At 44.2% G+C, this 14,173-nt stretch overlaps 1 protein-coding gene across 3 annotated transcripts in view; it reads right to left on the bottom strand.

Moving 5' to 3' along the window:
- MIPOL1 (mirror-image polydactyly 1) overlaps positions 1-14,173 on the bottom strand; it is a 384,033-nt gene that overhangs the window by 300,602 nt on the left and 69,258 nt on the right. The window lies entirely within an intron of this gene.

Raw genomic sequence — 14,173 nt, forward strand, 5'->3', positions numbered from 1 at the left:
TTGTGCCAAGTGTAGCTTATCAACTTTATGGGCTTTTTTTTATATGTGCCTGTATTTGTGGGATATGTTTTCTCCATATGTATTTTTACAAAACAATAAGAAGAGATCTTGTGGGATCCGCTTTTACCTAAATCAAATATATGAGAAAACTAAGGGCTTTAATAACAGTTTATATGCCTACCCTTGACCAGACCACTGCTGAATGTGATGGTGTGCCCTATTGGTGAAATTAAAGGTTTGCATATGAGGGTGCCACAAAATGTCATTTTGACCCCCACTGCAGGTGCAGGCATCGCTCTGTCTACCAGTTCTGCTAATGTGCAGCTCCAAAATGGCTCGTGCTCAGGCGCCGAAATACTGTAAGGGTGCGGCATGGTCAATCAGAACGATGTATAGCCAACATGATACTGTTCATCAGAGCAGCAGTAGAGCTCAAAGGTCCCTTATAGCGAAGGCAGAGATGGCCCCCACCACTTAGTTTAAGTAGAATTATTTCCTAATAACTATGATAATGTAACATCACAGGGTTATTTGAGTCGATTTCTAGCACTGGCTGGAATCACAGCTCTGCAGCATCTGACTTCATATTATTCCCCAAACGTAATCTGCCCATAAACTCCCCCGAGACTTTGCCAAAGTAAAGAATAATCGGTGGTGTTGTTGGGTCAGTGGTGGCCAAGCTTTGTAGCAAGATGCAGATGTGTTGTGCAATCGTATTTTCTATTAGAAACCCCAAGGAACCATCGGTAGTAAGTGAACTGTAAGACTGAGGAGCTCACATTAGTTTGTCTCAATATATAAGACTCCATATAATGTCTGAGGGACAAATTTATGCCAACAGCCTCACCATGATAGAGACAGACATCGTATTACACAGATATTCACAAAGGTTACTGCTCAGGGGACCATTCATTCTGAATATGACACATGTGCATACACCAGAAAGCACCTGGTAAAATGATAGCTGGTGCAATTACTTAAAGAAGACCTTTCATGTTTTTTACTTATTCTAGATAAATACCTTTACTTGTGGGGGACCCCCCGCTGATGCTGCCACCCTGCCTGTTTTTTTTATATTTGCTCCTACGCCCCGCTGTGCCCCCTGTAGTTTTCCCGCTCAGTATGTCAAAGGGTTTGTCCCCGGACATACCCTTATTTTCATTCAGGGCAGGCCCCCCTGAGGCTAGCATCGAGCATCTCATGCTCCGATGCGCTCCCTTGCCCTACGCTAGATCGCGCAGCGCAAGGGCTCTTTTGTTTTTCATAACGCACTAACTACCGGGCAGAAACTTCCGCCCGGCAGTGTGTTCGGTGACGTCACCGGCTCTGATGGGTGGGCTTTAGCGCTGCCCTAGCCGTATTACTGGGCTAGAGCAGCGCTAAGGGGCCCACCAATCATGCCGGTGACGTTACCGGGCTTCCTGGCAGCCCCATGGAGAGGCCGGTTAGTCACCGGAACTCCTAAAAATGCCTTTGCCCTGAGCGATTTAGCGCAAGGCAAAGGAGAGCATCGGAGCATGAACTGCTCCGATGCTTTTGTCAGGGGGGCTGCTTGGGTGAAAATGGGGGTATGTCGGGTTGAGCTCTGAACCCGGACAACCCCTTTAATACTGAGCATCGGTACAGAGAGGAGGAGACGCCAGGGTTTCTCAATGGGCGTCTCCTTCTCCCTGGCTGTGCCACGATCCAATCACAGCGGAGAGTGTCAAGGTCAGGGAGAAGGTGAGATTTTATTTTCTTCCTGGCTGTCACACTCTCAGCGGGGGGTACTCCGCAAGTAAAGGTATTTATCTAGAATAAGTAAAAACCATGAAAGGGTTGTCTTTAGTACAACATCTTTTAAGCTAACTTGCAATTCAGAACATTGATTGTTTAGGACAAAGGTAGAAAAGGAGAGCAAGAGAAAAAAAGGGAGAGGAGCAAAAGAGAAGGAAAGGAGCGAGAGAAAGAGAAAAAGAGAGGAAAGGAACAAAAGAGAGAGGAGAGCAAGAGAGATAAAGAAAGAAGGAAAGAAGCAAAAAGGACAGCAAATGAGAAAAAGAAGGGAGGATGCAAGAGGAGATAGAAAAGAAGAGCAAGAGGGGAAAAGAGAGAAGGAAGAAAGCAAGAAAAAGGAGGAGAGCACGTAAAAAAGAGAGAATGTAAGAAGCATAAGAAGAGGAGCAAGAGAGAAAAATAAGGAGTGAGCAAGACAGAAGAAAAGAAGAGCAAGAGAGAAAAAGAGAGAGAAAGGAGGGAGCAAGAGAGGGGGAGAAGGAGAGCAAGAAAAAAGAGAGAAGGAAAAGAAGCATGAGGAAAAAAAAGCAAGAGAGAAAAACAAGGGAGCGAGCAACAGAGAAACAAAAGAAGAGCAAGAGGGGAAAAAGAAAGATGAAGGAGGGAGCAGGAGAGTGGGAGAAGGAGAGCAAAAGAGAAAAGAAGGAGCAAAAGAAAGGGGAGAGCAGGACAGAAAAACAGAGAAGCAAAAGAAAGGATGAGATTGAGACCAAGAAAGAAACAGGGATATGAAGAGAGGTAGCATGAGAAGGGTGAGAAGGGGGAGCAATACAGAAACAGAAGAGAGAGAACAAGAGAAGGGTGAGAGGGAGTGCAGGAGAGAAGGAATGGAGAAAATGAGAGAGAGAGGAGAGCAAGAAAGAAAAAGAAAGAAGAAGGGAGGAAGCAAGAGGTAATCGAGAAATGGAAAGCAATAGAGAAAAAGAGAGAAAAGATTAGTAAGGAACAGAGAGAAGAGGGTGAGTGTGAGGGGAAGAAAAAGGAGGAGAGAAAAAGGGAAGGAGGGAGATAGAGAAAGATAGAGGGAAAGAAAGAAGGAAAAGAAGCAAGAAGAAAATCTTCAGTGATTACTGTAACAGGTATAGCTGACAAGAAATAATAAGATGGTAAAGAGAGAAGTTACCAATCACTGTCAACATGCAGAAAACGACGTAATCAGCGAGTCGGGTAAAAAGCTAGAAATCCTTCAGACAGAATAAAAATATGCTCTTGAATCATGTCTATTCAGGCATTTGTTGGTTTTATCAAAGACGCCTACCCTGAGATTAAGGATGTGTTCGATCTTCTGGCACAGCATCCTGCATGATGTAACATAAGTAGAAAACCAGCTTGATGGCAAAATCGACACTCCATCCAATTCTGGGCTAGAACAATCTCACCTATTACAACGTGACTGGGTCTCAGGTTCAGATACAAGAATGAATAACATTATGCACGGATCCTAAAAGGTGCTTTCCACAAGGGATACTTATCATCTCTGCTGTAAATAGGCACTAAAGGGGTCCTTTATCAAACTGGTGTAAAGTAGAACTGGCTTAGTTGCCCATAGCAACCAATCAGATTCCACCTTTCATTTTCCAAAGGCGTTGTCAAAAATGAAAGGTGGAAAGCCAGTTCTACTTTACACCAGTTTGTTAAATGACCCCATAAATGTCTGATTGATGGGGTCCCACAAAATCACTAGAACAGCGTTCCCGAGCAAAGAGCTTGAAAGGGGTTTTGCGGCCCCGGATGCGAACCAAAAATATGTTTGTGTGCATGAGCCCTAAGTCATACATTTCCTTTGCAGGAAAAAAACTCTTTAAGGGTAGATCGCAAAAAAGTCTTTTGCAGGACAATCCCTTTTAAATACGTTTAACACAGATGACCTCTGTCCATATTCTACTCCTATATAGCACCAATATATTTCACAGCAATGTAGATAGATTGTCATCACTCTACAGTCCCCTTTTGGGGCTGCAATCTAAATTCTAGATGAACCTATCAGTATGTTTGGAGTGTGGGGGGAACTAACAAAAATAGGGGGAGAACATACACACTCCATGTTATCTTTGGTCGGATTTAAACCTAGAACCCCTGCACTGCTAGGTAATCCCTGAGTTACTATGCTGGCCTATTAGTCATAGAGGGGGCTTATCCCTCACTCGAGAACTTCTTCTAGGAGCTAGTTCAGAGCCACTAACAACATGCAGATCTTGTTCTGGTGGACCTGGCCCATATACATACTTGAAATGTATGGTATGGGCTGCTTCCCATGGCAGTAATGGCTGATCGCTGGGAGGCTTTGAAGTCAGAATCATGGTCATCAGCTGATCGTCAGGTCGCCTGCTACTTCTTTTAACTCCTGTTCTCTTGACATGTACCAAGAGATCATCTTTAGCTGCACAGTCAGTCTTGATGTTATTGCAGAAAAAAAAGGGGGGTCATTTACAAACACATATACACCATTCTGTTGCAGACTGCGGTGCAAAGGTTATTTGCGCCGCAATCTGTGACTTTTTCCGCCGCTCACGCCAGGTCTAAAAAAGTGGGTGTTGTGTGGGCGGGTAGGGGACGGGCGACGGGCGGCAGGCCGGTCTTATTCACCATTTTCTACTCCTGGTTTAGGCGTAGAAAATAGTCCTAAATGTAAGACAGCTAGGAAGCGGTCTTTCCATTAGAAGCAGATGTGGCGACTCAGCCAGCCCAGCGCAGGGCCTTATTAAGACCGGCGTATAAAATGCTGGTCTTAATAAATGTGCCCCTATATTTCGCAATGGTAACAGGTAAGGCTTGTTTCACATTTGCAATAAAAACAGATCCGGCAGGCTATTCCGGCCGGGAACAGCCTGCCAGGTCTGTGAATACCGGGCGCAGCAGTTTTCGCCCGCTGCCCCTCGGCATATTTACCGGGCTGTGGCTGGATCTCCGCCGGGTCCCCAATATAGTGAATGCGGCGGACGGGAACCTTGGCAGAGCATGGTAGCCCTCCTGCATTCACAGATCCGGAGCTGCCAAGTTTTTTCCTCGCATGTTACCCTCTGAAGTGCATAGTCACCCTGTGCTCTTCCACTTACACACACAGCCTATTTCCTTAATTGTCGGTACTTGGCAGATCAATGCTACAGGCCGTTGATATGCATGCTCCACCACGATTGCTGAACTGCAGGAACTCAAAATGCCTTGTGCTGCTGGGCCCCCATCTAGCGAATGACGGGTTTGGGATAGCAGAGATAAAATAATTTAAAATTGGATCCATCTTTTTCAAACAAACCACAAGCCTTTTTCAGCCTGAAAAATGCTCTATGTGGGAGCTGAAACGTCACTATAGACACAGATGAATTAAAAACACTCCTAGGATGCTGTGATCCCTTGTTCTACTACGTTATTGACCCCGGATCAAGGTGCACTGCTGGTGTATAATATATATATATATATATCCTGTATATAAATCCACCCTAACCAATGACAGGTTGGACGATATCTCAGCTGACCTCTTGTCCCTGCAAGGATAGTATTTAATGTACGTTGTGTTTCAAAATAATAGCAGTCAGACATCACTAACCTGATCAATCACTGTTTTTGGTTGAAATGATATTTCTACATGGCAAATAATTTACTAGCAGGTGTAGGTAGAGTAATAGTAGAGTAATAGAAATCAAAAAACCCAACAGTCATGACATGCATGCTGCTGATTCTCTGTAATTGAATCACTGATTGAAAGGGGCATGTTAAAAATAATAGCATTGTGGAGTTCCATGAGTAAGGTCATTCATTCTTTGAAAAAACAGGTGGCAATTATTGCCCTTGATTAAGGAAGGAAGCAGCAAATGTTGTACCTGCTGGTTACAGTGCGTTTTCTCTCTGAAATTCTGAGGGAAAAGGGGTTGTTCCAGACATTGTTCAGAAGAACAGCAGTACTTGATTATACATTTGATTGGAGAGGGGAAAACATATAAAGAAGTGCAGAAAAAGATAGGCTGCTCAGCTAAAATGATCGCAAATGCTTTAAAATGGCAACCAAAACCTGAAAGACGAAAAACTACCATTCGAATGGATAGAAGAATAGCCAAAATGGCAAGGACTCAGCCAACAATCAGCTCCAGGAAGATCAAGAGGGTCTAAAGTTACCTGTGAGTTACAATTATAAGACGCCTATGTGAAGCCAAGCTATCTGCAGGAAGCCCCCGCAAAGTCCCACTGTTGAAAAAATGTGCTGAAGAGGTTACAATTTGCAAAGAACACATTGACGCCTAAAGAGACATTTTGTGGACTGATGAAAGTAAGATTGTCTTTTGGGTCTAGTGCCGGAGACAGTTTGTCAGACGACCCCCAACACTGAATTCAAGCCACAGTACACTGTGAAGACAGTGAAGCATGGTGGCACAAGCATCTGATATGGGGGATGTTTCTCATACTACGGTGTTGGGGCCTATTTTATCGCATACCAGGGATCATGGATCAGTTTGAATACATCTGAATACTTGTAGAGGGTCATGCTGCCTTATACTGAAGAGGAAATTGCCCTTGAAATGGGGTGTTCCAACAAGACAACGACCCCAAACACACCAGTAAACGTGCAACATCTTGGTTCCAGACCAACAACATTGACGGTTATGGAGTGGTCAGCCCAATCCACGGATCTTATCCAATAGAAGACTTGTGGGGTGACATCAAAATGCAGTTTCTGAGGCAAAACCAAGAAGTAGAGAAGAACTGTGGAATGTAGTCCAATCATCCTGGGCTGGAATACCTGTTCACAGGGGCCAGATGGTGGTTGACTCCATGCAACACAGATGTCCAGCAGTTCTCAGAGACAGCGGTTATACAACTAAATATTAGTGAAGTGATTGAAAGGAAAGCAAAATCTTCAGACTTTGTTCAGTTTATATAGTGAATGTTTGAGTTTGTAAAGATGAATACAAACACTCTGCAATTTTTTTGAACAGTCTAATAGTCACTTTTCTTAATTTTTTTAGAGAACAACACAAATTTGATATATTTTATTCATGTTTTGATTTGAATAGAATGTGTAGTGTTCCAATGCTTTTGTGTGTATGGAAATAAAAGCTATTAGAAGGATTTTGAGCTTTATTCACTTTTTTAAACACACTGCTATTATTTGAACACAACTGTATGTTTGTTTGTTTTTTGTCATTTTACTTACTGACCATGACCTTGCTTGTTTCATGGCTAAAAAAGGCAGCATAGCTCCAATAACATTCTCAGCACAGAGAGGTTAAGTTGGCCGTTGGCCCATTTGGGATGTCAGTCACATGGCAGCATCCTTCGCTGTCATTGCCTTGTTTTCTTATTCTTCCCTTGTACACTGTAAGTTTAATTACTTTGGAAGGCTGCTTATTATTCGATTTGAAATCTGATGTGCCGATGCATGTAAATCCTGTTAAATGACCGCCCATATCCTTCGCTGCGAGTGGCCAACCAGCAGCATATCTCAAGGCAACGCAACTCACCAAGAATCGGCCCCCCCCCCCCCCTTCCTCCAGTTTAACACTGTACCTTCTTGCAAACTTTCTCGACTCCATTAATTTTTTAAGATGCTTTTAATAAAGCTGAGGGCTGTGAGGGAGGAGGTGCAAGGAGTTCTCTCTCGGTCCACGCGACTTCCTGCTGCTTTATGAATATTAATGACAGTGTAATTCTGATTAAAGGGGCTTGTGGGGAAAGCTCTATGAATCCCACAGCTCAACACGGCCAGATCGTAGTCCCCTTTATGAATTCGGATTTAGACATTAAACTGTGGGAGGGGGACAGAAAAGTCCAGAAAAAACAGGACTTAATGCCGTTTCCTGCTCCTTCTTCGGAAGAAAGAATTAGGTGGGTTTAATTAAATTGGCAATTAATAATGCCAGGCCTTGAATCAACACATCTGTCTATAAAGTTGGATACATCGTGAATGCCAAGAAGGAGACGGGATATAAAATCATATTACAGTGATCAGAGGACAGCTGCAGGAAAGTAGCAGAGACATTTGGTAAGATTTAGAGGAGACTAGTGAAATTATAATTAATGTAATTATTATTAACACCTTATAACAGCATCACCATTCTGGAGGAGAGGAAGGAGCCCGCTGCAACACCTCAAGGTTGTCCAGATAGGCTCCTTCACAAATACCAGATGTTTCTACATTAGCAGCAATAGATGAAGACCAAAGGATGATGCCGCATACACATTAGGCTGCTTTCACCCTGGCATTTTGGCTTTCCGTTTGCGAGATCCGTTCAGGGCTCTCACAAGCGGTCCAAAACGGATCAGTTTGGCCCTAATGCATTTTGAATGGAAAAGGATCCGCTCAGAATGCGTCAGTTCAGTCTCCATTCTGCTTTGGAGGTTTGCAGCGTTTTGGTGTCCATCTGACGAAACGGAGCCAAACAGATCCAATACACAATAGACACAATAGAAAAACGGATCCGTCCTCCATTGACTTTCTATGATGTTCCAAGAACGACCCGTCTGGCTATTGTTAAAGATAATACAAACGGATCCGTTCTGAACGGATGCAGACGTTTGTATTATCTGACGGATCCGTCTGTGCAGATCCATGACGGATCCGCACCAAACGTGAGTGTGAAAGTAGCTTAGATATAAATTATATACAAAAAGCACAGAGCTTTGACACGACAACTAAAATAAAAATACTGAACAGTGAACTTAAAGGGCTTGAGCCAAGTTTGCAAGTTATCCCCTATTCACTGGATAGAGGACAGCTATAAGATCGCTGGGAGTTCAAATGCTGGGACTCCAAACGATGGGAACCCGCCAGATCCCCAGAACAGGGACTCATTCCCCCAATCTGATGGAGTGACATGACATGCACGTGCCCTGCCACTCCATTCATTCTCTAAGGGATCGCAGACATAATCCTGTACATTACTCTGCTATTGATCCCAATGGTAGAGAATCTAAAACCAGCAAGGGTGCTGGGAAAGGAATTTCTGAGTTTTTCTGAGAATCATCCGCAGATTACTGGCTGCGGTTTATGGCGGTCTTAAGTACATCTGTCTGTATGTGCTGACATGCATAAGGGCAGTGGCACAGAATTTGAACTTTCCAATGAATCTCGTTCCGCAAGCCAGGAGGAGCGGAACAGAGGATGGGAATGTGTGGGCGCTCTGGCTGCAATAATTATTTACAGTGGCAGTCCTCACACCAGTGCTCTCCTCGGGCCAGGGCCGTGTTAGGGACTGCACACTCTTTCTTCCCTCGGGGCAAACCCTGATGTTGGGGCTCCTGCCTGATGGTAGTTGGAGTGCCCTTGGTGTTGTGAGTTTGGTACGGGGGCAAGCCAGGAGATGTAGGTGCTATGGCCAGTGAATGGTTCTGGAGTCAGTACCCATGCTAGTAGAAAATGAACAAGTCTCTATTTACTAAAGTGCAGAATGGAAGTTGTAGTACATCCAATGGTATCAAAACACAGTTCCAACTAATTAACAAACAATTTCAAACAATCGTTCTAGATAGCAAAGTATGGATATAGGCCAGGATGGGGATTGTAGTACTCCTTCCCTCTGGGTCTACAAAGTATCTAAGGATGGCAATATTATTCTTGCAATGGTGGCTGTAATTCTCAGCTGAAGGGCACAGGATTAAGATATGGTGGGCCAGACTGTGTCCAAGAGGAACGATGTCTTAGCAATGTCCCTTTTACTGCAGCAGCCTTAAAAAGCAAATACCTTACTAACTTACTCCAGAGCTTGGCCATGCCGATTCTGGACCTTCTAGGTCTTTCTTTCTCTTTTCCTGGAGTACTGTGAAGTAGAGATGGTTTTGTCTTTTTGGGATTCTCCAAAGCTTCAGGCCTAGTTCTCTGAGGAGTCAGCATATGTAGCTTCCCCTCACATTCTCCACTAGCACACTACTCACAGAGCGCAGGGGAGGATCCAAGTCCAATTCCTAACTTTCTACAGGGGCAAAGTCACGACCATTAACCCAAACTGATCCAAACAGAGATGTGCTGGCACATTACAAGGCATTAACAATTAAGTAACATAAAAAAAACTGCCTTTTTCAGGCTACAGAAGGAGTGTGAATACTGATTAGTGGAGCAGTAGTCCACCAGATCAGCTAAGACCTCAGCACCTAAGATCCATTTGCCAAGTTATGAAGCATAATTCTGCCTTTTAATTCAGTTGTAGTTTTCTCATATGAAGCAGCTGTCTTTGATGGGCCACTAGGTTCTTTGATGGGCCACTAGGTCCTTTGGCGCCCTAAGCAGTACCTTCTATTGATGCCCAAATTATAAATCATACTGTGCCTAAATAACATTGCTGTAAGGTGACCAAATAACAACATGCAGTCCATAAACTAGGAAATGTAGCAACATCACGAGGGGTGTAAGCTCTGGGTGCCCACGCCATCAGGGCTAGTAGTGCCCTGGTATCCCTAACCTACACTTCTCTAAGGATGGCCCTGTGTGAACTTGCAGTCGATCTAAAGAAAATGTTAAAAAAAACTTCACAGTGAATGAACCAATGTAACCACGTATGGACTACTTCTGACGATATTGGACGTGAGTCAGCAAGTTATTTGAACCTGAGGCTGTGTGAACTTACCGCACGGCCTGATCCCTCAATATAAGCAAAGTGACATTTATTATTCTTTTCTTGCAAGACCCAGAAGCCGTTCCCCTGTTATCATAATCACATATCAAATCTAAATCCTCAACTCCAGAAATAGATCAATTTACCTCTTTTATTGCTTCACCCTTTTCTCTCGACAGATTTAACTTTCACAATTTTTACAACCAAAAGGCTTGATGTATCTGACAGACTGACTTTCCTGGTTCCTGCACCTTGTTTGACCCCATGAAATGACTATACTCTGAAAATACCACTTCAGGCATAAATGTTCCTGGTCTACAAATTCCATGGACATTCTCAAGTATTGAAAAACAGTTCCCACTTATTCGGTTCTGGCCAAAGATAGACTGAATAGCTAGATGATTGCACATTAGACAATTTCTTAGGCAGACTTTCTAGCAGAAATTTCTTTGACTTTCCCATTCGCTTGAATGAAGATTGCAGAAATCCATGTGCTTGTCACCAAAAACAACCTCATGTAGATGAATGGAACTGGTTTTCAGTCACACAAATTTCTGCAACAGACCTGCCATGTGAGATTATTTCCTTAAAGGGATTCGGTCACCTCGTTTTAGCCTATAGAGCTGCGGACATGCACGGCTAGATCGCCGCTAGCATGTCCGCAATATACCTGTCCCATAGCGCTGTGTGCTTTTATTGTGTTTAAAAAATTATTTTATAGATATGTAAATGAGCCTGGTAAGGAGCCCAAAGGGGCTGCACTAACCTTCTTGGAGCCCACCCACGCCCCCCTGTGAAGGAGCCCAGCACCGCCTGCGTCCTCCGAATCTCCTCCTTGCTCACAGTAAGATTGCCGTAATCTCACGATGCTCGAGCTCGCGCATGCGCAGTTCCTTCCCTGAGGCTGATGCCAGCACAGGGAAGGAACACTATGCCGACACTGTGCATGTTAGCAAGGAGGAGATTCGGAGGACGCAGGAGGTGCAGGGCTCCTTCACAGGGGGGTGTGGGTGGGCTCTAAGAAGGTTAGTGCACCCCCTTTGGGCTCCTTACCAGGCTCATTTACATATCTATAAAATAATTTTTTAAACACAATAAAAGCACACAGCGCTATGGGACCGGTATATTGCGGACATGCTAGCGGCGATCTAGCCGTGCATGTCCGCAGCTCTATAGGCCTAAAACGAGGTGACAGAATCCCCTTAAGGTGGATTTAGACAAACCAATAATCACCCAGATTATCAGAACGAGCGTTCCTGCAAATGTACCTGCCTGATAATCTGGCCATCCAAATGTGCTGCCAATCACCCAATGAATAAGCAAAATGCTTAATCATTGGGTGATCCTGTCGTTCGTGCCGGCACCACCGATCATCGTTTCTGGGCAGCAGATCATGCTGTCTAAAGAGCGATCTGCTGCCCAGAAACAATGATTCTGTATGAGGACGAGGGATCGCTATAGTGGTCCTTTGTCCTCATACTGTGAAGAAGATCGCTGCATTTAAATGTAGCAGTCTCCTTCACTGACCGAGCAGCTGACTGTCGTAAAGAAAAACTTCCTTCCCAACAATCGGCTGTGTAAACTCGCCTTAAAGAGGACCTTTCACCGATTCTTACCCTATGAACTAACTATACAGATATGTAGAGTGGCGCCCGGGGATCTCCCTGCACTTACTATTATCCCCGGGCGCCGCTCCGTTCTCCTGCTATGTCCTCCGGTATCTCCGCTCACTAAGTTATAGTAGGCGGAGATACCAGTCCTAAGTTATGGTAGGCGGAGTCTGCCCTAGCGCTGGCCAATCGCAGCGCAGAGCTCACAGCCTGGGAGGTTATTTTCTCCCAGGCTGTGAGCTCTGCAATGCAATTGGCCAGCGCTAGGGCAGACTCCGCCTACTATAACTTAGGGAACGGAGATACCGGAGGGCATAGCAGGAGAACGGAGCGGCGCCCGGGGATAATAGTAAGTGCAGTGAGATCCCCGGGCGCCACTCTACATGTCTGTATACTTAGTTCATAGGGTAAGAATCGGTGAAAGGTCCTCTTTAAGGTTGCTTTCACATAGTGTTTGATCAGTGATTTCCATCAGTGATTGTAAGCAAAAACCGGGAGTGGAGCCTCCACAAGGTATAAGGGAAAGATCTGCACCCCTTCTGTGTTTTTGACCCACTCCTGGTTTTGGCTCACAATCACTGACCAAACACTGCCTGTGTGAAAGCAGCCTAAACCTGGATTTACACAGCCCAATGTTCGGGATGACTATCGGGAACGAACGTTCCTACGAACGCTAGTTCCTGATAATCTGCCTGTCTAAAGGTCACCTGATGAACGAGGGAAAGCTCGTTCATTGGGTAAAATTATCTGAGGTGCAGACATCTCAATCATAGTTCCCTTTAAATGCGACTTTACTGTTGCAGATACTCTTCTAAACTTAAGCCCTCTGAACAAGAACGTGAGCACTCCTGAACGGCCAACCTGCCTCCCTCAAATACAAAAGAGAACATGGCTATCGGCTTTGGTGATACAAATGGGAAAGGGTGCATAACAAGTGTTTGCTCGAAAAAGACAACTCCTTAAATGGATTGTCCATTTTAAGCACGCAGAGCAGACAATAGTGGGTGGTGCCAAGACCACAGCATTGGTCAAGGGTTGTAGATGTGACTCCTGCAACTGGACCTACGAGGTAAGTACTGCTGAGGTTTTCATTTCAGAACTTTCTTGCGGAAAAAAGTACAACCTTTAATCGTTTAAAATGAAATTTGCAATCTGACAGGTTGTCACAGACCACTATCCCCATCATGTACTCAGCACGCTAAGGGCAGGTTTGTACACAACATGCAGTAATAGGCTATATATAGATATGATAAGCCACAGCAGGTGTATATGGGTTATCACTGCTTCGTCACTTATTTTATGGTTCATGTTACATCCTTATTTGTCCTGTGAATACTGTATCTGTGTGACCCAGAAATTTATTGTGGACACCTGCTTTGACCTTCTGGTCGATGCCCAACTCTGATGTAGTTATTGATGTCAAGCTCTCTGTCCACATTATAAATTACAGCAATTTTTAAAGCATGTATGTCCTTGCCTTACCTTGCCTAGCTCCAACATCACCCCGCACTACTTTCCCCAACCACACAATCTGTGACAACTGGCCATGTTGTTGTGACTAGAGCTCATCGGTGATGCTACCCAGGTGGAGTATTTAAAATGCATATAAAACACCAGTCTTAAAGAGGCTATCCCAGTAATACATAGTAAATACTGATGAACTATCCTCAGAATAGGTCATCAATATCGGATATCGGTGGGGTCTGACTTCCTGTTGATCAGCTGATCATATTATACCAAGCTTAGGGCGGTGCATTGTATAGTGGTTGTGCTTGGTAGTGCCACTGAGAGACTGAGCTGCACAAACGCCATGTGACCGATGTGCCTCTTTAAACAGCTAATCGGTGGTCATGCCAGGAGTCGGACACCCGCTAAACTGATATCAACATTAATATCCCAGAAAACCTCTTTAATAAATGTGGGCCATTGTAATTATTATAATTTTTTTTAATGCTGTAGTTATTTAGCATTTTTTTAAAATTTCCTAGGTTGACCAAATTGGGGTGGACATTTACTTTGTGTACAGACCGTACAGCAGATGATGTTTGTGCCTATGGTTATCGTGCCCGACTACGCCTCCATCGGTAGAACAGAACTAAATCTCCCACCCTTTAATAATAATGACTGAGTTCGGAAAATGTTTTTTTTACTGTACAAATTAATTTCTGAAGTTATTACGCGAAGTCTCGAAAGACTCCGCGAAGCAATAACTTCGGCTCATCTGAGCCAATACATTCTAATACTGTA

Source organism: Bufo bufo, chromosome 11, assembly GCF_905171765.1.
Source record: "Bufo bufo chromosome 11, aBufBuf1.1, whole genome shotgun sequence".
Taxonomy (NCBI): domain Eukaryota; kingdom Metazoa; phylum Chordata; class Amphibia; order Anura; family Bufonidae; genus Bufo; species Bufo bufo.